The sequence below is a fragment of the Eptatretus burgeri genome, chromosome 13 (genome assembly GCF_056783735.1).
Source record: "Eptatretus burgeri isolate ZD-2024b chromosome 13, Ebu_testis_v1, whole genome shotgun sequence".
NCBI lineage: Eukaryota > Metazoa > Chordata > Myxini > Myxiniformes > Myxinidae > Eptatretus > Eptatretus burgeri.
The window spans coordinates 75,959,485-75,984,868 of NC_140973.1; positions in this window are offsets into that span (position 1 = coordinate 75,959,485).

Genomic DNA, 25,384 nt, shown 5'->3' on the forward strand with positions numbered 1-25,384 from the left:
CTCTTACTTAATTATCTGTCTTCTCATATATTTGATTAACCTCGATTTCTTTAAAATTAAAGTCACATTTACATAAAGCATTTTTTGTATACCAGGTCAAGGCTCGTGGAAGAGTTATGCCACTGAATAGACCAGGACACAAGAGAACAAAGGCAGTCGAGAGAGGAGGGAAACACCAACAGCTGGGATCATGCCGGGTAGTAAAAAAAATCATGGTATTGGATGGAGGATGACATGACATCTGGTGGTGAACAGCTGTCTTGAAGATCTGGAGGGAAGAATGATGATTGAAGAGAATTTGAAGTTGATTTCACAGGTGAGGGGGAAAAAAAGAGGAACAAATGAGTGGACGTGTGCAGTGATCCTGGATTTTGGGAGTTTCACCACAAGGGGATTGACGGTGGACTGTGTGTGCCCTGCAGAAACCTAGAGGGTGGGGGGACAAAGGGCAAACCACATTTCAAAGTTTTCCTCCAAAGCCAGCCGCCAGCTGGGCATCCTCCTTCGTACAAAGTCCTTCCTTGGCACACCTGAACTCCTATCCTCCAACAAGTCCTTCAACCACAGCTTGATGGAGTACTGCTCTCCCCTCTGGGCTGGCTCCCCTACCTCACACCTTGCTCAGCTTAATGCCGTGGAAACCAAGGCCTTCAAGATTATTGGAATCTCCCACGATGAAACCGAGTCTATGGGCTTATCACTTCACCATCGCAAACAGGTCGATGGTCTCTCTATCTTCTACTGCTTCCTTTCTGGTCTTGCATTCTCTGCTCTTTCCATGCTGTGCCTCCCTCTCCCTATTCTGCAAGGGCCTCCATGTCCAGATTATTTGAAGAAAGAATGCTCCAGGCAGCTTACCAACACTGAGAGGTTTGAATCAGTTTTCACTTTATTTTAAAACACTCCTAAGTGTGATGGTTAAAACCGTACTTTTCCACACAAAATCACACCGTTCCACCTGCGAGACAGGGAAGATCAAAATGCCCATGCCCCTCCCAGCTGAGATGATGCAATGCATGGGCGGAGCATAAATGTGCATGAGGAAAAACATGAATATGCATGAGGAAAAACATGAATATGCATGAGGTAAAACATGAATATACATGAGGTAAAACATGAATATGCATGAGGAAAAACATGAGCATGCATGAGGTAAAACATGAATATGCATGAGGAAAACATGAACATGCATGAGGTAAAGCATGAATGTGCATGAGGAAAAACATGAACATGCATGAGGAAAAACATGAACATGCATGAGGAAAAACATGAGCATGCATGAGGTAAAACATGAATATGCATGAGGAAAAACATGAACATGCATGAGGAAAAACATGAATATGCATGAGGCAAAACATGAAAATGCATGAGGTAAAACATGACGATGCATGAGGTGAAACATGAATATGCATGAGGCAAATATGAATATGCATGAGCTAAAACATGAATATGCATGAGGCAAGACATGAATATGCATGAGGAAAACATGACTATGCATGAGGTAAACCATGACTATGCATGAGGCAAGACATGAATATGCATGAGGAAAACATGACTATGCATGTGGTAAAACATGACTATGCATGAGGTAAAACATGAATATGCATGAGGAAAACATGACTATGCATGAGGAAAATATGATGATACATGAGCTAAAACATGAATATGCATGAGGCAAGACATGAATATGCATGAGGTAAAACATGACTATGCATGAGGTAAAACATGAATATGCATGAGGTAAAACATGAATATGCATGAGGCAAACATGACTATGCATGAGCTAAAACATGAATATGTATGAGGCAAGACATAAATATGCATGAGCTAAAACATGAACATGCATGAGGAAAAACATGAACATGCATGAGGAAAAACATGAATATGAATGAGCTAAAACATGAATGTGAATGAGGTAAAACATGAACATGCATGAGGCAAAACATGAACATGCATGAGGTAAAACATGAACATGCATGAGGAAAAATATGAATATGCATGAGGTAAAACATGACTATGCATGAGGTAAAACATGAATATGCATGAGGAAAGACATGAATATACATGAGGCAAAACATGACTATGCATGAGGTAAAACATGAATATGCATGAGGTAAAACATGAATATGCATGAGGCAAACATGACTATGCATGAGCTAAAACATGAATATGTATGAGGCAAGACATAAATATGCATGAGCTAAAACATGAACATGCATGAGGAAAAACATGAATATGAATGAGCTAAAACATGAATATGAATGAGGTAAAACATGAACATGCATGAGGAAAAACATTAAAATGCATGAGGTAAAACATGAACATGCATGAGGAAAAATATGAATGTGCATGAGGAAAAAGATGAATATGCATGAGGTAAAACATGACTATGCATGAGGCAAACATGACTATGCATGAGGTAAAACATGAATATGCATGAGGTAAAACATGACGATGCATGAGGTAAAACATGAATATGCATGAGGAAAGACATGAATATACATGAGGAAAAACATGACTATGCATGAGCGAAAACATGAATATGCATGAGGCAAAACATGAATATGCATGAGCTAAAACATGAACATGCATGAAGTAAAACATGAACATGCATGAGGAAAAACATGAATATGAATGAGCTAAAACATGACTATGCATGAGGAAAAAAAAACATGCATGAGGCTAAACATGCACATGCATGAGGTAAAACATGAACATGCATGAAGTAAAACATGAACATGCATGAGGAAAAACATGAATATGAATGAGCTAAAACATGAATATGCATGAGGAAAAACACGAATAAGCATGAGGTAAAACATGAGCATGCATGAGGTAAAACATGAATATGCATGAGGTAAACATGAATATGCATAAGGTAAAACATAAATATGCATGAGGTAAAAATGACTATGCATGAGGTAAAACATGAATATGCATGAGGAAAAACATGAACATGCATGACCTAAAACATGAATATGCATGAGGCAAACATGACTATGCATGAGGTAAAATATGAACATGCATGAGCTAAAACATGAATATGCGTGAGGCAAACATGACTATGCATGAGGTAAAATATGAAGATGCATGAGGTAAAACATGAATATGCATGAGGAAAAGCATGACTACGCATGAGGTAAAAATGACTATGCATGAGGAAAAACATGAACATGCATGAGGAAAAACATGAGCATGCATTAGGCAAAACATGAATATGCATGAGGCAAAACATGAGCATGCATGAGGTAAAACATGAATATGCAAGAGGAAAAACATGAATATGCATGAGGAAAAACATGAAAATGCATGAGGACAAAAAATGAACATGCATGAGGAAAAACATGAATATGCATGAGGTAAAACATGAACATGCATGAGGTAAAACATGAATATGCATGAGATAAAACATGAACATGCATGAGGAAAAACATGAATATGCATGAAGAAAAACATGAAAATGCATGAGGTAAAACATGACGATGCATGAGGTGAAACATGAATATGCATGAGGTAAAACATGAATATGCATGAGGCAACATGAATATGCATGAGCTAAAACATGAATATGCATGAGGTAAGACATGAATATGCATGAGGAAAACATGACTATGCATGAGGTAAACCATGACTATGCATGAGGTAAAACATGACTATGCATGAGGTAAAACATGAATATGCATGAGGAAAACATGACTATGCATGAGGCAAACATGATGATACATGAGCTAAAACATGAATATGCATGAGGCAAGACATGAATATGCATGAAGTAAAACATGACTATGCATGAGGCAAGACATGAATATGCATGAGGAAAACATGACTATGCATGAGGTAAAACATGACTATGCATGAGGTAAAACATGAATATGCATGAGGAAAACATGACTATGCATGAGGCAAACATGATGATACATGAGCTAAAACATGAATATGCATGAGGCAAGACATGAATATGCATGAAGTAAAACATGACTATGCATGACGTAAAACATGAATATGCATGAGGAAAAACATGAACATGCATGAGGAAAAACATGAATATGCATGAGGCAAAACATGAACATGCATGAGGTAAAACATGAATATGCATGAGGCAAACATGAGCATGCATGAGGTAAAACATGAATATGCATGAGGAAAAACATGAATATGCATGAGGAAAAACATGAAAATGCATGAGGAAAAACATGAACATGCATGAGGCAAAACATGACTATGCATGAGCGAAAACATGAATATGCATGAGGAAAAGCATGATTACGCATGAGGTAAAAATGACTATGCATGAGGTAAAACATGAATATGCATGAGGTAAAACATGAATATGCATGAGGTAAAACATAAATATGCATGAGGTAAAAATGACTATGCATGAGGTAAAACATAAATATGCATGAGGTAAAACATGAATATGCATGAGGGAAAACAAATATGCATGAGGTAAAACATAAATATGCATGAGGAAAAGCATGACTACGCATGAGGGAAAATGACTATGCATGAGCGAAAACATGAACATGCATGAGGAAAAGCAATACACTGCATGAGGTAAAAATGACTATGCATGAGGTCAAACATGAATATGCATGAGCTAAAACATGAACATGCATGAGGTAAAACATGAATATGCATGAGGCAAGATAAGGGAAGAGAATAATATACATTTTACATTCAAACTTGGTTACATCACACTCCCCCAGGTGGATGCACAAGGTCAACCAACAACCCCCTCCAGGTGAAATTGCTTAAATCCAGAAGCACTGCTCACCTCCAATCATTTAGTCATCTTTCTTTCCTCACCTGTGGAACCACCTTCCATACTCTCTCCAATCTCATTCTTCCCTCCAGATCTTCATGACAGCTGTTCACCACCATCTCAAGTCATCCCCCATTACAAAATTATGAGGTTTTCTGCACCCGTTAAAGCACCCTCTCCCAACCCCTCCCAAAGTTTTGCTTACGTATCCATATTGTCCACCCTTCACATTCTCCTTTACCCCTTGTCATTACCTGCCTCCCTTGTTTGTCCATCTGCACCTACTTTCTCGCTCTGCCATGCTGTTGGTGTTTTCCTTTTCTCCTGCTGTTCCCTTTGTTGTGTTGTGTTCTGATTCTGTTCTGTGTCCTCGTTCTTCCACAAGGCAAGAACATATACATATATATATATATATATATATATATATATATATATATATACATATATATATATATATATATATACATATATATACATACATATATATATATATATATATATATATATATATATATGTATATATGTATGTATATATGTATATATATATATATATATATATATATATATATATATATATATATGTATATATGTATGTATATATGTATATATATATATATATATATATATATATATATATATATATATATATATATATATATATATATATATATATATATATATATATATATATATACACACACACACACACACGTACTCTCGTTCCAATTTGCAATACTTTGACAAATTTGTGGACAGATTGCTCCTCTCATCGCTCATCCTCCCCAGGGAAAGTCTCATTTCTTGGACTGTATTATTTATTGCAAATTAATATAATTAATCGGACGTAATGTATAACTTCGTATTTATTGGAATCCTTTGTGTTGTTTTGTGTGGAGTTTTATGCACCCATCCTCGTGTTAAAATAAAGTCGCGCGTGGCCAGACGTGCAAAAAAAAACAAGAAAAACTTTCAAACCGCGTGCCAGAAACAACAACCACACAGGCCGTTCCTTCGCTCTCACGTGCCCGTACGTGCGGGCCCGGAGTGCGTGGCCGTACGTGCAAAAAACAAACAAAAAACTTTCAAACCGCGAGCCAGAAACAACAACCACACAGCCTGTTCCTTCGCTCTCGCGTGCCCGTACATGCGTGGCCGTACGTGCAAAAAAAAAAAATATATATATATATATTGTGACATCAATTGTGACGTCATAGCACCATGTCCTGTCATTGGTTTGGTAAATAAATGTCCATAACTTGGGAACCACTTGTCCGATTAATATCAAACCTTGAAAAGGCACATCCACAGGGCCCCCATCAATATACCTGGCAAGTTTCAATTAGATCAGACCAGTCGTTGTCGAGAAACAGCGGTCGCAGACACACAGACACACAGACAGACACACACACAGAGATTGCTGGAATTATAGATAGACAAGTGCGGGCCCGTAGGGGCGGGCCTGTCAGTGCGTGCCATTATGTGCAGATTCATGCCTGCAGTCTCAGGTCCCCAGCATCAATTGTGACATCATATCAAACGGAGAAGAAGAATTGTGACGCCTCCCCTCTCTCGCCCCCCCTCTCTTCCCACCTCTCTCCGCTCCTCTCCCCCCCTCCTCTGTCTCCCCTCCTCTCTCGCCACACCTCTCTCGCCCCCCTCTCTCCCTCCCCTCTCTTGCCCCCCTCTTCCCCCCTTTCTCCCCCTCCTCTCTACCTCCCCTCTCTTGCCTCCCCCTCTCGCCCTTCTCTCCCCCCTCCTCTGTACCCCATCCTCTCTCCCTCCCCTTTCTCGCCCTTCTCTCTCCCCCCTCCTCTCTCCCTTCTCTTGCCCCCCCTCTCACCCCCTCTCTCGCCCTTCTCTCTCTCCCCTCTCTTGCCCCCTTTCACCCCCTCCCTCACCCTTCTCTCTCCCCCCTCTCACCCCCTCCTCTCTCCCCCTCCTCTGTCCCCCTCCTCTCTCCTTGCCCTCTCTTGCCCCCCTCGCCCTTCTCTCTCGCCCCTCTCTCCCCCCTCCTCTCTCGTCCCTCTCTCTGTAAATGTATTCATAAATGTCTACCAAGCACAACGATTAATTCCAACCTTGGGAAAAAAAACAGCTTTTAAACCCTTGGGAACAGCTGTTTCCCTCGGGAAAATTCAAACCTTGGGATTAATTAATAATTTGAATAATAACCTTGGGAGTTTGGCACATACCCAGAGAAAGGCACATACCCAGGTCCTCAGTGTCAATTGTGACGTCATACCGCACGAAGAAGAAGAATTGTGACGTCAATCCTTCAAAAAAAATTTCATTAATTAAATAAACATTAATTGTAACGTCATTCGTGATGTCATAGCACCATGTCCTGTCATTGGTTCACAGATACATGGCCATAACTTGGGAACCGCTCGTCCGATCGATATCAAACCTCGAAAAGGCACATCCGCGGGTCCCCGGCAATATTCCTGGCAAGTTTCAATGAGATCGCACCGGCGGTCGTCGAGAAACGGCGGTCGCAGACAGACAAACAGACAGACACACACACAGAGATTGCTGGAATTATAGATAGATGAAGAATTGGAAAAAAAAAAACTTCACTTATGGCACATCTTCATTTTAATAAAAACCCTCTTTTATTAGCTACTCCACCAAAGGTGCACTGAAGGTCGACGGAGGTTTGTTTTCACCCCTGTCCGTCTGTTTGTCTGGGAATCTAAAAAAGTTGTGGATGGATTCGGACAACTTGGTGAATGAGCTAGATAGGTGACAAGAACAAGTTGATTCGATTTTGGTTCAGGTCCGAATCCAGATTTGGCTTATCAATGGGTTACAAAACATAACCTGTTCAGCCTGGTGGAGGTATGCGCTCTACCGAGTGCCATTCTTGTTAGCCCTTCCCCACGAAGTGAGAGACGGGGTTTTTCAATCATTTCTGTCTGTCTGTCTATGTGTATGTCTGTCTGTATGTGTCTGTCTTGGCCGTAACTTTTTGACCATTTGAGCTTTTGTTCTCAAATTTTCAACAAAGCTTTATTATGAGAATATGGAGAAGACAAATTAATAATAATTTAGTCAAAAGGTCAAAGGTTAACATCATGTGAAATCGTCAATTTTCATCTGATTGACCTGATATTTTAAGAATTTTCATATTGCATTAAAGAATTGGTCCATCAATCAAAAGCTAGAAACCGATTGTTTGTTTGTTTTTAGATCAAAAGGACAAAGTTGCATAAGATCATCAATTTTCATCTGATTGACTTAAAATTTGAATAACATTTTCACATTGCATCATTGAATTGGTGATTTCAGCTGTTTTCGTCATGTTTAGTACACTTCAGAAGAAATCCAAATACAAAGCGGACGCAGACGGGCTTTGCATTTTCAGATGCCGTTCTAGTTCCCTCTTTGTTCTTTCAAAATGTATTCATTCCTGTTCCGTTTGATTGCAAAGAAAAGCTTTCTCTCTCCATAATCTTCTCCAGAAGTTGGCAGGATGGCTGAGAGGTTGGCACATTCGTCACAGCTTGGGTTTGAATCCCGACCCAACTACAAACTGTCATCCTGCAGTATCAGAGGCAGGGTGATTCATCAGCGTGTGTGCCATCCCTTCAATGAACGTTAAGCCGGGTGTCCCGTCTGCTAGCACGAGTTGGTGGACGTTAAAAAATCCCATAGTTTCCTTTGTGAAGAGTAGACGAGCTATCGCTGGCACCATGAAAAAATTCCTGCCCTGACTAACTGCTGGCATGGCAATGGCAAACCACCCAATATGTCATCTTCACCAAGTAGGCAAGGACCTGCTCTCAGGCAGAGCACACAATCTATCAATCAATCTTCTCAAGCTCTTTCTCTTTTTTTCATTTCCACGATTGTTATTGGGTCGCCGAAATAGGTGACCCTTATTGTAAGTAATTCTGTCTGTTTGTGTGGATGTTTGTTTGGATGTTTGTACGTTTGTCATCAGCATAATTGGTAGTAAACGTGGGCGGATTTTGACCAAACTCGGGTGGTAGGTACATCTTATGACTTAGTGCTTTGGAAATTGTGATGGTTGCTAGAGACGCTTTGGTTCCCCAGCAACAACCGAAAACCTTCAAAATGTCTCTTCGAAAGGACCGTTTACAAAACCCCCCCATCCACTTTCTCAACAATCCTCTGGAAGAGGTCTTTTCTTTCAAGCTTCTAGGTCTCACTATCTGCCATGACCTTTCCTGGGAAAGTCACATTTCCAACCTCGCCTCAAAAGCCAGTCGCCGACTGGGAATCCTCCGTCGTGCTAAGTCCTTCCTCGGCCCTCTTGAGCTCCTGACCACTTACAAAGCTTTTGTCCGTAGCCTGATGGAGTACTGCTCTCCCCTCTGGGCTGGTGCTCCTGCCTCCCACCTTTCTCGGCTTCACGCTGTCGAAACCAGGGCATTTAAGATCATCGGCATCTCCCGCAATGAAGCTGAGTCTTTGGGCCTCTCACTCAATCACTGCAGGTTGGTCGGTGGTCTTTCTGTCTTCTACCGACTCCTCTCCAGCCTTGCCCCCCCTGCTCTCTCTGCGATTTGTCCCCACCACATTTCCACAGGGCGCTCAAGGTCCGCCACCAACCCCCTTCTGGTAAAACTACCAAAATCACGAATCACTGCTCATCTTCACTCTTTCATTCCTCTTTTTTCCCGCCTTTGGAATAAACTTCCTCACTCTATTCTTTCCCATTCTTCCCTCCAGGCTTTCAAAACAGCTGTTCACCACCACCTCTTATCTTCCCCCATCCAAATCCTCGATCTTTTCTACCCCCGATAATCCACCCAAGCCCATTTCCTTCATTTCTCCTGCTTTCCTTCCTGAAAGTCCCTGAAATGTCCATCTTCTCTTCGCCATGTTCCCCGTCCCATCCCCATCCCTCTCCCTTCCACGGTTCACCTAATGCGTCTGTTCCCCACTGTTTTGTCCCTTCCACTCCCGCCCCTCTGGTCTCATGCCTCCTTGCTGTGGGTTGTGCGTTAGCTCTCATACGAGCCTCGACCAAGGTATACAAAAAAAAAAAAAATCGGTACCGTTCACACGAAATCAATTCCGAAAGCCATTATCCCACGTAGGGTTATGAAATTTGGCACGAATGATCTACAGGTGATGCTCTATCAAATATATTCTGTTTTTTTGTGATATATGGAATACTTTACCTGCAGCGCCCCCTACAATTAGGGTATGCACGAAAATTGAAGGCCCCCTAGCGACCAGGTGAGTGCATCGATACGAATGAAACTTTGCAGGTTCATGGTACTCAATGAGTACTACAACTTTGGCTCAGGACATATTGACCGATTTCGCTTAGGTCAGGGGTCAAAGGTCAATTAGTGCAAAAATCGATAACACTGGGCTGCATTTGAAATATTTTTTTCAGAGGTCTAGGTTTTCTCAACGGTTCTTATGTTTTTTGCATGCTGAATTCAAAAATGTATCTAATTTCGCTCAATCTCAATTTTAAGGAAAAAAAATAATCAAAATTTTTGTTTTTTTAATTAGCATTTTTTTATTCAAAATCAGACTTACATTGACAGAAAATGTACAAACTACACATATAATGACACACAAGTACACTTAATGTGGAAGAAAGTGCCTTCTCAATTACTTTCATTTCAATTTCAGAAAAATATACTATAGATAAATCGTTGTTTCTGGCAACACCCAACTTCAATCGCTCCAGCAGTTGCTGTTTTCCTTCGTCTTTTTAATGTTGAATTTCACATTAACGGTACTTGTGCGTCATTTTATATATAGTTTGTACATTTTCTGTCAATGTAAGTCTGATTTTGAATAAAAAAAAATGCTAATTATAAAACAAAAATTTTGATTATTTTTTTTCCTTAAAATTGAGATAGCACAAAAACTTGACCTGATTGAGCGAAATGAGATACATTTCTAAATTCAGAATGCAAAAAGCATATACTGTAGGTGCCGTTGAGAAAACCTAGACCTCTGAAATGACGCAAACCAGTGTAATATGCGAGAGCTGAAGGTGCCTTCGCGCCAAATGCGACTCCTCCGAGGGTTACAGTCGGATGGTCATGAAAATTCACACTAATCGTCTGGAATACATTGTGCACAAACAATCGAGCCGGATTTTCAGGGAGAGGGGAATGGCTGGCTTGGACCCCATGACGAGATGAGCGACCCCCACACCGCAACCTCGTTGCCGACCGCCGTCTTCCCTTGACTTGAACTTGAACTCGACCAGCCGCCTGCAACCGAACCGTGTGAACTCCAACTCCCTCCAACTTCTCCTCAACTCCCCTGCAACTCTCTGCAACAACTCTCCAACTCCTCTCCAAATCCGCTGCAACTTCTCTCAAACTCCTCCAACTTCTCCTCAACTCCCCTGCAACTCTCTTTTTGAGTCGCCTTGCGCTCGCATCTTTATAGGCCTCAGGAAGAGCCTATATGCAAATATTCGGATCAAAACTCGATTGGAGGCGGGGCTACGCCACCCTCTGTTCAGCTATTGGTCGGGCAAAAAGGGGCGTGAAGCATTCCTGATTCGCTTTTCGGGGCGAAAGGAACGCATTCACAGCGGGTTCGGAGGCGGGGCTACACTACCCGATGCTCGGTCATTGGATGGATGAAAAGGGGGCGTGAAGCATTCCTGATCCGCTTTTTGAAGCGAAAGGAATGCATTCACAGCCCATGGCACGACGTGTGGTAGAAAGGCAGAGGTGGTGGGAGTTTGGTTGTTGGCGGGCGTCGTTTGAGAATGGTGGTGAAGCGATGTTTGCGGGATGGAGTTGTGGAGGTAAAGAGGCGAAGGTGGTGGTGTTTGAGTTGTTGGGGGATTAATGGTCGAAAATAATAGAGAAAGAACAACGGCTAACTCAAAGCGTCGCAGCCCGGATGAATCACACATATTCTCTCTATACAACGGGTTTGGGCTAACTACACATGAAATTACCGAGATATCTCACCTGAGGACTCTTTATGGTGTAATTCGAATTTCCACAACCGTAACACTACCCCCTCCCCTTTTTAAAGACTCGTCCCGAGTCGTCAAATTCTTGTGTGCCATCATGTGTAGTTCTCCCCTAGTACATTTTACCTTTGGATCCCTGAGTGCGACATTCATGGTATTCGTGTCCCCAAAATAAATAACCTACAGGCTGAATAACTTATGAAACAAACCCACTCATTCAGACGACTTAAATAAAATTGCCGGCGCTAACACATACATGCCGGGGGCGCACTCAGATTTACAGTACATCTTAACAACTTAACCTTACAAATTTTACACTAAACCATGGCCCAGGATCAATGGGCTCTGCAGGCGGAAAAACAAAAGTCAACCGGTGCACGGGCCGCAACTGCAGGCCCGTGTTGTAGCTGCCAACAGGACAGTCCTTGCATCTTCACGACGATCCTGGCGCACATGGCAATGAACAAGAGGGGGGGGGGGAAATGCAAAGCAGAACGGGGGCTGGTGAACGTGGGCAGTGGGCATGGATGGCAAAAGCAAGCAGGCAAGGCATGACAAGGCCGCTGCAGGCAAACACAGCCGGCCGACGATCCGACCGGCACAGGCCTTGCAGAAAACAGCTGCAGATGATCCGGCCGGTACAGGCCTCGCAGCAAAACAACAGCTGATGAAGTTGGCCGGCCTCTCGTCGTGCAGTGCAGTTTGATGGAGGGAGTGCGGTGGTGCTGGCCACACAGAAGGCGGGCTCGGACCCACCTACCTGTTTCCCTCCCACCTATCGCTCTTGTCTGTCTCCATCCATACCCACTCCCTTAATTTGTACAAACCCAATTTAGCCCCAACTTATTTTTTTGTTGTTTTTATTTTTATCTTTCCCCACTATAATTCGTCCCCTAACCCCCTTTATCATCCTTGTTCGGCTAACCTATCGTCTCCTAGCCTACTCCCAACCCCTACGTTCCCTTCCTGGAGAGGAATGGGGGAGAGCTAGCGTCCTGTGTCGAGGCCCAACTCAAGCCTCAGGATGGCCTCCTCGGAGTTCAGCGATCTTTACCCAAAGTGGGTCCAGCGGCCCACAACGAGAGCGAAGGGATGGATGGTGCGGAGGGGTACACTTCCTAATCTACCCTAACCATTAACTCTTAAACTACCCCGGGGCTTTCAACAAGTGCCTCTCGCTTAATCTACTGGTTCTATCAACCCAGATTCCCGTCGCCTGTGTTGGTGTCCTCGCAAATTTCGGGCCTCGCCCCCCAATTTTCCTTCCGTGCCCTCACACGGTTTCATGGCTGGGACGCGTGGCTCCCTTGGCAGGCACTACCCTCTGCAGATTCTCCAGCTATGGCACCCCCAGGCACTACACTGCCTCCGAGCCTACCAGCTCCCTAAACACCGGGGAGTGCCCGCTATGGCGACTCCCCTGAAACACTCACGTGGCAGGCTGGCTTCCCGGGCCCCTTTCCGAGGGTCACCTGTGCCCATGACACTGCCCACATGGCTAATGGCGCCCCGGGCCCCATCATGCGGGCGCACCCGTGCCCACTAGACTATCCCGGCCCCCCATGGGCTCTTGGCCTACCGCGGCCGACTAGCCTGTTGCCCGGGGTACCCACTCAGCGATATTCACCTTTCGCAGCCACGCTCCCAGCCCGTCAACAGGGCTCATGCACCCCTCCAAACGGGTTTCGAACCTACTTTCCCAACAACAAAACGACCTCCATTTTGTCAATTTAACTAACCCAGCTAACTCACTTTACACTGACCCCGGGGTCCCTTGGGCGGGAGTCACTCCTCCCCCCAATCACTCATCACACCATGCATTCCACAGTCACTCCATACCCACAGGCTCGCTGTCCTCACCCACTCAACATGTTTCCTATCCGCATTTCAACTCACACTCCATCGCTGATTCTGCCATCCTTCTCACTAAATCCCCTCAACTAACTCGTGCTCCCACGTCGTCCCTTGCACTATAGCACGTTCCTTTTAATCTACGTAGCTAAGCTACGTCCCCTCTACACATCCACAGTCTGTCCCTGTCCTCAAAATAATCCCATAAATCCATCCTAACTCCCTTCCTAAATCTCAACTAATATCCCTCTACCGAATCCATTCCACGGGCCCTATGAGGACTTACCCCTGCCCCATGGAACCGGTCTAAGTATCACTAACCCTTCCCCCTCACGAGTGTCATCCTGTGCCCGGGCCAAGGGGATCTTCCACCCCTTGCCTGGGAATCCTGTTCACCCGAAGCGAGGCTTGCTTTTTTTTTTTTAATATACACAGCACCAGCGCGGAAACTCGCAACCTGCGCACCAGCGCGGCAATTCACAGCGGCGCACCTTTGGCGTGACGTCATGGCAGCTGTTCGCGTACTCCGTCCCTCTTGGACGGTACCATCCGGCAGGGATTCACCCTCCTGCCAGATTCCAACCCTACACGCAGCCATGACGCCACCCGGCGCATAAAAAAAAAAACACAAGCCTCGTGTCTCGAGGGGTTCCCCACGCGAACACATGTGCTCTGCCCATTGGAGCTTAACACAAGCTCGCGTGGAGAACCCATCTGGTCCAAATCCGTAATTCTGCCTAACCTTTGTCCGTCCGCGGGATCGGCAACATCCACCGCTGGGGTTTCCGGACCGGGTTTCATTCCCGCAGGCGCGCACGTGGCGGCCTCGTGCGCTGCAAGGCCCGAACCTCGCGCTCGCTGCTGGGTAAACCCGGCGCGGTCCCCATTACAGCTACGGCCGCTACCCGGCCTCTGTCCCTCATATGTTGCCGTCATCTCCGTTCTACGCACACACTCCTGCGTGTTACAATGCTCAGACTCCACTCCATCACACTCAACCCAGGAGACGCGGCTTCATGTTCGCACATGCCCACCGTCATCTCCCTCACATACAGCGACTTTACACACACTGTCTCTCTGATACGGATCCTCACTCACACAGGGGGTCTCACTCGCACAATTCGTGCCGGAAAGCACGCATCTCCACACACTCGCAAACACACACACCTGCACAACCACACTGGGGATTTGTGTCTCCACAAAGGTTCCCGGGGCCTCTATACCCCCCAAGCTACACGTGCACCCGTTCACAGCACTCGCCCCCTCTAACTCGCTCGACACGACCGAACCCACCTGGTCGAGATCAGCTTCAAGGGAGCACAGCGCCTCCCTCCGTTCCCGAAGGAGACCATCCAGCTGCTTGCACCGGGCCACAAAACAATCCGCCAGCTCCCCCTCATGGTCCTCCACTACCTCAATGTGTGTGTGTGTCACTAACCCCGTCCAATTCACTCTATCTCCCATGTCTCTGGCAATACTTTCATTTCCTTCTTTGTCTTTGTTACTTCCCTCGTCTCCATTTTTATTTGTGTCTCCTTTATCAGGGCCCGCCCCAATCTTTGTTTCATCCGTCGAGCGATGTCAATTAAGTCCCGCACCACTAACGTTCCTCCTTGTGGTGCTGTCACACGTCCCACATTATTGTATTGCTCTACTTCCTGGCTCCTTTTGAGTCGTTCCTCCTCTCGAAACTTCCTGAGATCTTCGTTCTCCTTCCGGAGTTTTTCAATCTCCGTTGACTCAAATTTTGCTCTCCCCTCGAGCTGGTTAATTTCAAACTCGTATAGTTTTTGTTTTCTCTCCCACTGTTCCTCATGCTTCTCAGCCTCCAATCTCATAGTTTCTTTCAATTGGCTTAGTTCTTTTTCCCGTTTCGTTCGTTGTTCTTTCATTATCTCTGTATACCTCAACCTTGCTCTCTTTTTCAATTGTTCTTGTCTTTCTTTTTAATTTCTTTCACCCCCTGTCCCTCATTCTCCAACCTCATAGTTTCCTTCAATTGATTGATTTCTTTTTCCTGTTTCAGTCGTTGCTCTTCCATTATCTCCGTATACCTCAACCTTGCTTTCTTTTTCAATTGTTCTTGTCTTTCTTTTTTAATTTCTTTCACCCCCTGTCCCTCATTTTCCAACCTCATAGTTTCCTTCAATTGGTTAACCTCAAATTCATGTTCTCGTTGTTTTCTATTCCACAGTTCCTCTCGTTCTTCCTTCTCCAATCTCGTTGTCTCCTTCAATTGACCGATTTCTCCTTCCTGCTTCATTCCTTGCTCCTTCACTTTCTCCTCGAATTCCAACCTATTTTTTCCTTCTGTCGTTCAGTTTCAAATTCATACTCTTTCAGTTTTCTATTCCACTGTCTTTCTTGTTCCTCGTTCTGCAATCTCATGGTTTCCTTCCATTTCCTAATTTCCTTCTCCTGTCTCATTCGTTCTTCCTTCATTACTCTTTCTTGTTCCTCATTCTTTAGTCTGGCCTTCGCTTCCAACTGTTTGATCTGTACAGTGTGGTTCCTTAACGTTTCATTCTCCGTTCTCGTTCTTTCCTCACTCAACATCTTCAGTTCGTTTTGTAATCCCGTTTCTTTGTTTTGGTATTTCTGTAACTCAGAAGTTTTCTTTTCTAATTATTTTCTCATCTCCGCACACTCCGACCTTGCTTTGGCTTCTAACTGTTCGATATTTTTAGTGTGGCTCCTTAACGTTTCATTCTCTGCTGTCGTTCTTTCTTCTCTCACCATCCTCAACTCGTTTTGTAATTCCGTCTCTTTGTTTTGGTATTTCTGGAACTCAGAAGCTTTCTTTTCTAATTCCCTTCTCATCTCCGCACACTCCGACCTTGCCTGTTTGATCTGTACAGTGTGTTTCCTCAACGTTTCATTTTCCGTCCTCTTCCTTTCCTCCTTTAACACTCTCAGTTCGTTTTGTAATCCCCTCTCTTTGTCTTTGTGCTCCAGTATCTCAGAAGTTTTTTTTCCTAATTCCTCCCTCAATTTGCATGCTTCTTCCCTCCTTTCCGCACACCTTTCCAGGCTTCCCTCCTCATTTCGTCCACTTCCTTCCCGTATTCCTTTCCTATTTCTAGCCATTCCTCTCTCAATTTTATCGTCCCTTCCAGGGTTTCTCTTTTAATCTGGCCTGCCCTCACCTCTCGCTCCAGTAGCACCGACTTTTCCAGCAATTCCTCCGTCCTTTCCTCCAGATGTTCCTCTCCTCTTTTTATCTTCCGTTCTAGGCTTTCTCTTTCCTGATTGCCTGTTCTCACCTCTTCCTTTAGTTGTTCCAATTCCAAATTGTGTTCGCATTCTCTTTCTTCCAACGTTTTTTTTCCATTCTTCTTCCATGTGCTTTCCATCCCTGGAGTTACTAATTCGCTCCTCCTCCATTCTCTTTCTCATCTCACTCGTCCCTTGTTCCCACTTATGGATCCTCAATTCTATTTCCCCCACTTTTCCCTTGGCCTGTCATGACTTCTTCAATAGTTCTTTCTTTAATTGTTTTACTTCCAGCTCGTGTTTCTGTTTTTCTTTTTCGAGCTTGGTCCTCCATTCTTCCTTCAATTCTTTCCAAAGCCCGCCAATGTCCAGCGTAGGCGTGCTTGACCTCGCCTGCCATGCCCACGTGGTTTGAAACGGTTGTTGGGAGCGCTCGCCTTGTGTCGCGCCATTCGCCGCGCCATAAATATTTGCTCGCTCCGCGCTGCGCTGAGGCGCAACCGCGCCACCATTATGCGACTCAGTTTGCCAGTAAAGTCCGTGCTCAGAATATGGGGTTGAGCTTCCCCACGGATTGTAATTACAAGTGGTACCATCCCGAGCCATGGATCCTACATTTCTACACATATACATTACTAATACCCCCGGCTGCCACTCACCTTGAAATGCCAACTTATTTCACGTAAGTGATTAATTTGGCCTGCTCGAAATTTGGAGGGAATCGGGGGTCGCTCCACTCACCCCTGGTCCGATTCCCGTGAATTTAGTTTGGAGACGGGAGAGTTTGTTTCCCGCTCGCTGACACCAATGTTGCGAGGAGGGGGATGGGTTCGTATCCCACGACCTGACGCCAATGTTGCGAATTCGTGCCCGCCGGCGTGCGATCAGCCACGTAACTCGAATCGCGACACGTCGCCCACCGGACGGACAATTCAGTCGTGACACTCCGGGAACTACCGCCTGGAGCCAGTCACGGGTGGGGGTTTAACCTCACCACGATCGTGCCAATTGCCCACCCGCGCAGGATAGGGTTGCTTGCCAAATTCGACCTACCCAAGTACCTGCGCGAGTGGTCGACCGGGCGATCGTACCACGCCACAGGCCGACTGCGGACACGAACCGCTTAAGCGGTTCGTTCCGTATTACAGGGATAACTGAGTGGAGTTATCGTCGGCCTTGACGGTTCCGATTAATTACCGGGCGTTTTAAACCCACTATTAATCCCTTACGTGATGCAAGATGGAGATTCAATAAAAGGAAGGAAACGAAGCAAAGCGGGAAAACAGTTCACACAATGCACTTTATTTACACACACAGACAAGCACGTATATACAGCCATAATCATGCAACAAAAGCAAATGCAATAGAAAGGGTTACACCGAATAAAAGGGGCAATGTACAGGCACAGACACTTAAGCAGTTCTACTTATTGGACACGGCGCCACAGCATGCATTCAACCTGAAAGAAAGAAAGCCACCCTCATAGGCAAGGAGGCAGACAGGTCCATAGACCTAATGTACGTGGATCCTGGAGGATCGCCAGGTCCACGAGACCGGGAAGGTCTTACCCGCATCCTCGTGACGCGATGGCAGGCAAGCCGCAATGTTCGCGCAGCTGCGCCCCGACTCCGTGGCCCTGGCGTGGTCGGCGAGCCCTCTCTGGCGTGCTCCGCGCGAGCGGTTTTGCTGGCACCTGATGCTCAGGGAGAGGGGAATGGCTGGCTGGCTTGGACCCCACGATGAGACGAGCGACCCCCACACCGCAACCTCGTTGCCGACCACCATCTTCCCTTGACTTGAACTTGAACTCGACCAGCCACCTGCAACCGAACCGCACGAACTCCAACTCCCTCCAAATTCTCCTCAACTCCCCTGCAACTCTCTACAACAACTCTCCAACTCCGCTGCATCTTCTCTCCAACTCCTCCAACTTCTCCTCAACTCCCCCGCAACTCTCTTTTTGAGTCGCTTTGCGCTCACATCTTTATAGGCCTCAGGAGGAGCCTATATGCAAATATTCGGATCAAAACGCGATTGGAGGCAGGGCCACGCCACCCTCTGTTCAGCCATTGGTCGGGCAAAAAGGGGCGTGAAGCATTCCTGATCCGCTTTTCGGGACGAAAGGAACGCATTCACAGCGGGTTCAGAGGCGGGGCTACACTACCCGATGCTCGGTCATTGGATGGATGAAAAGGGGGCGTGAAGCATTCCTGATCCTCTTTTTGAAGCGAAAGGAACGCATTCACAGCCCATGGCACGACGTGTGGTAGAAAGGCGGAGGTGGTGGGAGTTTGGCGTCGTTTGAGAATGGTGGTGAAGCGATGTTTGCGGGATGGAGTTGTGGAGGTAAGGAGGCGAAGGTGGTGGTGTTTGAGTTGTTGGGGGATTAATGGTCGAAAATAACAATAGAGAAAGAATAACGGCTAACTCAAAGCGTCGCAGCCCAGATGAATCACACATATTCCCTCTATACAACGGGTTTGGGCTAACTACACATGAACTTACCGAGATATCTCACCTGAGGAGTCTTTATGGTGTAATGCGAATTTCCACAACCATAACACTGCTATGGTGTAATGCGAATTTCCAGGAATGGTGTTGTTTCCCAAATCCCCACCATGGGCCATACAACACAGCATGCCTGCTTGCATCTTTAGATTCGATGTAAAATAATATTGTACCCCTAGAGGAGAGAGAGGACTGGCAGGGCCACAGTTGACGTTTTATTCTTCAATGGGACAATGTTAGCTTCCACCACTCTGCTCTAGTTGGGGAGTGGTTTGAAGCTCATCGACGTCTCTTAATATGGTGTTCCTCCCACCATACTCTCCCCATTCCTGAACCCCATGGAGGAATTTTTCTCTGTTTGAGGATGGAAAGTGTATGACCATCACCCTGATGACAAAATGACACTGCTAGATGCCATGAATGCCACTTGTCAGGCCATCAGAGCAGATGTTGACAAGGATGGCTCCATCATGCAAAACGTTTTTAACCCAAGATGTATTGCGAGGGAAAAATATTGGATGTGATGTTGATGAGAACGTGTGGCCTGACAGAAATCAGAGGCTGGATATACAACAAGCAAATAGGATTGAGTAAAGTTCCCATTTCATTATATTCCATATTTATTTCTCCTTGCTGTGTTGTTTGGCACAACTGTATCTTTATGAGTGCTTTGATTTACTGTTAGCGGATACCCCTAAAAAATGGAAGAAATGGATAAATTACTTTTTTGTTGTAAAAACAAGTCTCATTGTCTGTTCTTGAGTGTAAAAGTTGTCCACTGCCCGAGTTTCATTTGGATAAGTCCACTGAATTAAATGTAGGTAGCTCTTGCTGTAAAGGTAACGTTTGTTTTTCCAAAATTTGATTCACAAAAAGGATGACAAAGGCAGAGAGAGTATACAATAACGGCTAAACAGCGGATTTAGTATTTATTGTATTTAGTATTTATTTTACCGTTGTGAAATGGCCAATAATGTGAGATTTTCATTGGAAGACAAATTGTATTGTTTTTATTTACTTATTTCATTTTATGATATATATTTGATAGTTTGAGATTGCTTTGATGGACTTATTACCTCCACCACCGAAGGTAAAGGACGTGATGTTTTCACCCCTCTTTGTCTGTTTGTCTGTTTGTGTGCAGGATATCTCAAAAAAGTTATGTATGGATTCAGATGAAATTTCGTGGAGAGGTTGGGTGTGTGACATGGATGAACTGATTAGATTTTCGTGAAAATCCGGATCCGGATCCGGATACTGGAATTTATTAAGTGATTCTTCACCATTGAGAGATAGGACCAAAAACTATATATATATATATATATATATATATATATATATATATATATATATATATATATATATATATATATATATATATATATATATATATATATATATATATATATATATATATATATAGGGGAGAACAAGTATTTGATACACTGCCGATTTTGCAGGTTTTCTCACTTACAAAGCACGTAGAGGTCTGTAATTTTAATCATAGGTACACTTCAACTGTGAAAGACGGAATCTAAAACAAAAATCCTGAAAATCACATTGTATGATTTTTAAATAATTAATTTGCATTTTATTGCATGAAATGAGTATTTGATACATCAGAAAAACAGATCTTAATGTTTGGTACAGAAACCTTTGTTTGCAATTACAGAGATCAGACGTTTCCTATAGTTCTTAACCAGGTTTGCACAGACTGCAGCAGGGATTTTGGCCCACTCCTCCATACAGATCTTCTCCAGATCCTTCAGGTTTCGGGGCTGTCGCTGGGCAACACAGACTTTCAGCTCCCTCCAAAGATTTTCTATTGGGTTCAGGTCTGGAGACTGGCTTGGCCACTCCAGGACCTTGAGATGCTTCTTACGGAGCCACTCCTTAGTTGCCCTGGCTGTGTGTTTCGGGTCGTTGTCATGCTTGAAGACCCAGCCACGCCCCATCTTCAATGCTCTTGTTGAGCGAAGGAGGTTGTTGGCCAAGATCTCGCGATACATGGCCCCATCCATCCTCCTCTCAATAAGGTGCAGTCGTCCTGTCCCCTTTGCAGAAAAGCATCCCCAAAAATGATGTTTCCACCTCCATGCTTCACGGTTGGGATGGTGTTCTTGGGGTTGTACTCATCCTTCTTCTTCCTCCAAACATGGCGAATGGAGTTTAAACCAAAAAGCTCTATTTTGGTCTCATCAGACCACATGACCTTCTCCCATTCCTCCTCTGGATAATCCAGATGGTCATTGGCAAACTTCAGACGGGCCTGGACATGCGCTGGCTTGAGCAGAGGGACCTTGCGTACGCTGCAGGATTTAATCCATGACGGCGTATTGTGTTACTTTTGGTTTTCTTTGATACTGTGGTCCCAGCTCTCTTCAGGTCATTGACCAGGTCATGCCGTGTAGTTCTGGTCTGATCTCTCACCTTTCTCATGATCATTGAGGCTCCACGAGGTGAGATCTTGCATGGAGCCCCAGACCGAGGGAGATTGACTGTTATCTTGAACTTCTTCCATTTTCTAATAATTGCACCAACAGTTGTTGCCTTCTCACCAAGCTGCTTGCCTATTGTCCTGTAGCCCATCCCAGCCTTGTGCAACTCTACAATTTTGTCCCTGATGTCCTTAGACAGCTCTCTGGTCTTGCCCATTGTGGAGAGGTTGGAGTCTGATTGATTGAGTGTGGACAGCTGTCTTTTATGCAGATAACGAGTTCAAACAGATGCAGTTAATACAGGTAATGAGTGGAGAATGGGAGGGCTTCTTAAAGACAAAACTAACAGGTCTGTGAGAGCCGGAATTCTTTCTGGTTGGTAGGTGATCAAATACTTATTTCATGCAATAAAATGCAAATTAATTATTTAAAAATCATAAAATGTGGTGTTCAGGATTTTTGTTTTAGATTCCGTCTTTCACAGTTGAAGTGTACCTATGATTAAAATTACAGACCTCTACGTGCTTTGTAAGTGAGAAAACCTGCAAAATCGGCAGTGTATCAAATACTTGTTCTCCCCACTGTATATAGCATGATATTTCAAAAATGTATTGGGCCCGATATATTCTCGTGGATCAGGTATTACGTGGCGGAGGTACACGCTCTAGCGAGTGCCCTTCTAATTTGAGATTGTGTCGATGTACTTATTACCTTCGCATTCTGCGAAAGGTTATGTTTTGGTCGGCGTGTATTTATTTATTCATTTATTTATTTGTAATCTTGTGATTCGTATAACTCAAAAGGTATTAAACCGAATTGCATGAAATTGGGTGGGATGATTGGTTATTAGCCAGGAAGCATTCGATTAGATTTTGGGATCGTTCGGGTCAAAGGTCAAGGTCAAGGTCACGAAAAGGTCAAAATAGTATTTTTACGATAACACGGTCAATTTTTATTCAATTTGCATGCAACTAACGCCAAAATGTTCAGAATTCAACGCCTCATCTTGTGATATGCAATATGACACAATGACGCCCATACTTTTGTTACCGGTTAGGGGTCAAAGGTCAGGGGGGTCACGACCTTGAAAAATATGCGATTTTTGTCATAACGCGGTCAATTCTTGTCCGCTTTACATGAACCCAGCACCAAAATGTTCAGAATTTAATGCCCAATCTTGTGACACAATGACATCATAACACATGTCACCGATTGGGGTAAAATGTCGGGGGGGGGGGGTCACGCCCTTGAAAAATATGCGGTTTTCGGCATAACTCAGTCAATTCTTATTCGATTTGCATGAAACCAGCATCAAACGAGATTACCTTCTCTTGTTGAAACGTTGTATTCACCGAGCTTGCGAGTGAAGACTCGCCAAAATGACGTGAGTTGATTGTTGTTTAGTCCGTAGCCCCCGAAAGTCGGGGGGGGGGGTCATGACATTATAGATATGTGGTTTGTGTCATAAAGACCATTCATATGAAACCAGTTCCCCACACTCATACCAAGAACAAAAAAAGTAGTGGCGGCGAAGGTATGCGCTCTATGAGTGCCCGTTCTAGTTTAATTTTGTGATATATACAGTGCCGACAAAAAGTCTACACCCCTTTCAAACTTTTCACCTTTTGTTGCCCGAAAGCCTGAAATTAGAATTAAATTGCATTAAAACAGACTTTTTCCAACTTTATTATTTATACATCATAACCCACAACTTGCAAGTGAAAAACAAATTATACAAATTTCAGGAAATTAATTAAAAATACAAAACTAGAATATCTTGGTTGGATAAGTGTTTTGAATCTTGGTTTCGTCAGACCACAAAACATTTTGCCACGTGGCTTCAGAATCTCCAGACTGGTTTTTTGCATACCTCAAACGGGACTGAAGGTGGGCTTTTCTGAGTAATGGCTTCCTTCTTGCCACCCTACCGTACAGGCCAGATTTGTGGAGTGCTTGGGATATTGTTGTCACATGCACACAGTGACCAGTCTTTGCCATAAAGGCCTGTAGCTCTTTCAAAGCTGCCGGTGGCCTCTCTGATCAGTCTCCTCCTTGTTTGGTCATCCAGTTTGAAGGGACGGCCTGATCTAAGCAGGGTCTTGATGGTACCATATGCCTTCCACTTCTTTATGATTGTCTTGACTGTGCTCCACCTTTGAATTCAATATTAATTCAATGAATGAATATTCAATGAATATTAAATGAATTGAATTCAATATTAATTCAATGAATGAATGAATTCAATGAATATTCAAGGCCTTTGAAAATTTTTTATACCAATCCCCTGATGTGTGCCTTTCCACAACTTTATCCTGGAGGTCTTTTGAAAGCTCCTTGGTTCTCAAGGTTGAGTCTTTGCTGTGAAATGCACTGCCCAGCAGAGGAAACCTACAGGAACAGCCAGGGCCATATTTAGGGTTGAGCCAGTGGAGCACATGCTCCAGGGCCTCCACATTTTTGTGAAAATATAATTTTTGTTTAAATAAATACCAACAATTTCTGTCCAATTATAAAAAGGGTAGTAGTTTAAACAAAATCAGGAGTTTTGTCAAACTTTTATCCGGATAGTCGGTAAATGTAAGCATACATATTTATTCAACATATTTGTCATTTTTAGGTTTTAGAAATGTTTTGATGATGTAGAAGTAGTTTATTTCTTAATTAATAAGAAACTAAAGGACGCGTTTCCAAACACCGAGATAGCGCTGCGTATGTACCTAGTTCTCGTGGTTACTAAATGTAGTGGGGAGTGGTCCTTTTCGAAGATGAAGCACGTGAAAGATCAACTGAGTACATCGATGGGACAGGAAAGACAACTATCCAACACTCACGAACATTGAGAGTGACCTTCTGTGCCAGCTGTCCGTTGATGAAATTATGGATGACTTTGCCAGTCGGAAGGTGCATCGAGTCAATATGACAAAGTGAACTTCCCCAACAGCAGCAACATGATCTTGTGTATCTGATGATTTTATAGACATAGCTCCACCTGATGTAAAGTATATTACCTTATTTCCAAAAATAGCTGTGGTACCTACTTTTGAAAATTTTGATGATGTTCAAAGTTATTTTTGAATTTTGATGGATAAAGAATAATTTTATTGATAAAAATGCTTTTGATTCCATAAAAAAATCTTAAAACAGGAGTTTTTCTAACGGAAATTCCTACAGTACACAACAACATATCTTACATGCAATATTGTTGTGGAAGCCATGATCACACTCAACATTCAGGTCCTGTAGTGCAGTTATTTTGGTAAGTATGTGTTTTATAGATAGCTTCCTTCCCTTGTCTAGTGGGTGAATCAATGTGAATGCGCTGTGATTTATTTTAATAGTTAGGAGTTTTAGAAGGATGCTGCAGAAAACAACGACCCTCCCGCCCCGAGATTCTTGCAGCATAAACAAGAATGATGGTTAGAAAAAGGCTGTAGAGAAGAGCAACAACTCCCCCGCCCCGGGATTTTCCCCTCACGCCGGGGAGGGGGAGGGTCGAGCGCGCGGAGCGCATAAATCGAAAGCCGAAGAGAAGCGAAAGGAGGGAGAAGGGAGTGAGCCACCAAGGAGGAGTGAGCAGCGAGCCAGCCAGGAGCCAACCAGTGAGAAGCGAGCAAGGAGCGCTCACCTTGCTGGAGCGTTCATCGTGTTGAAGCGCTCGTGTTGCGGGAGTGCTCGTCTCAG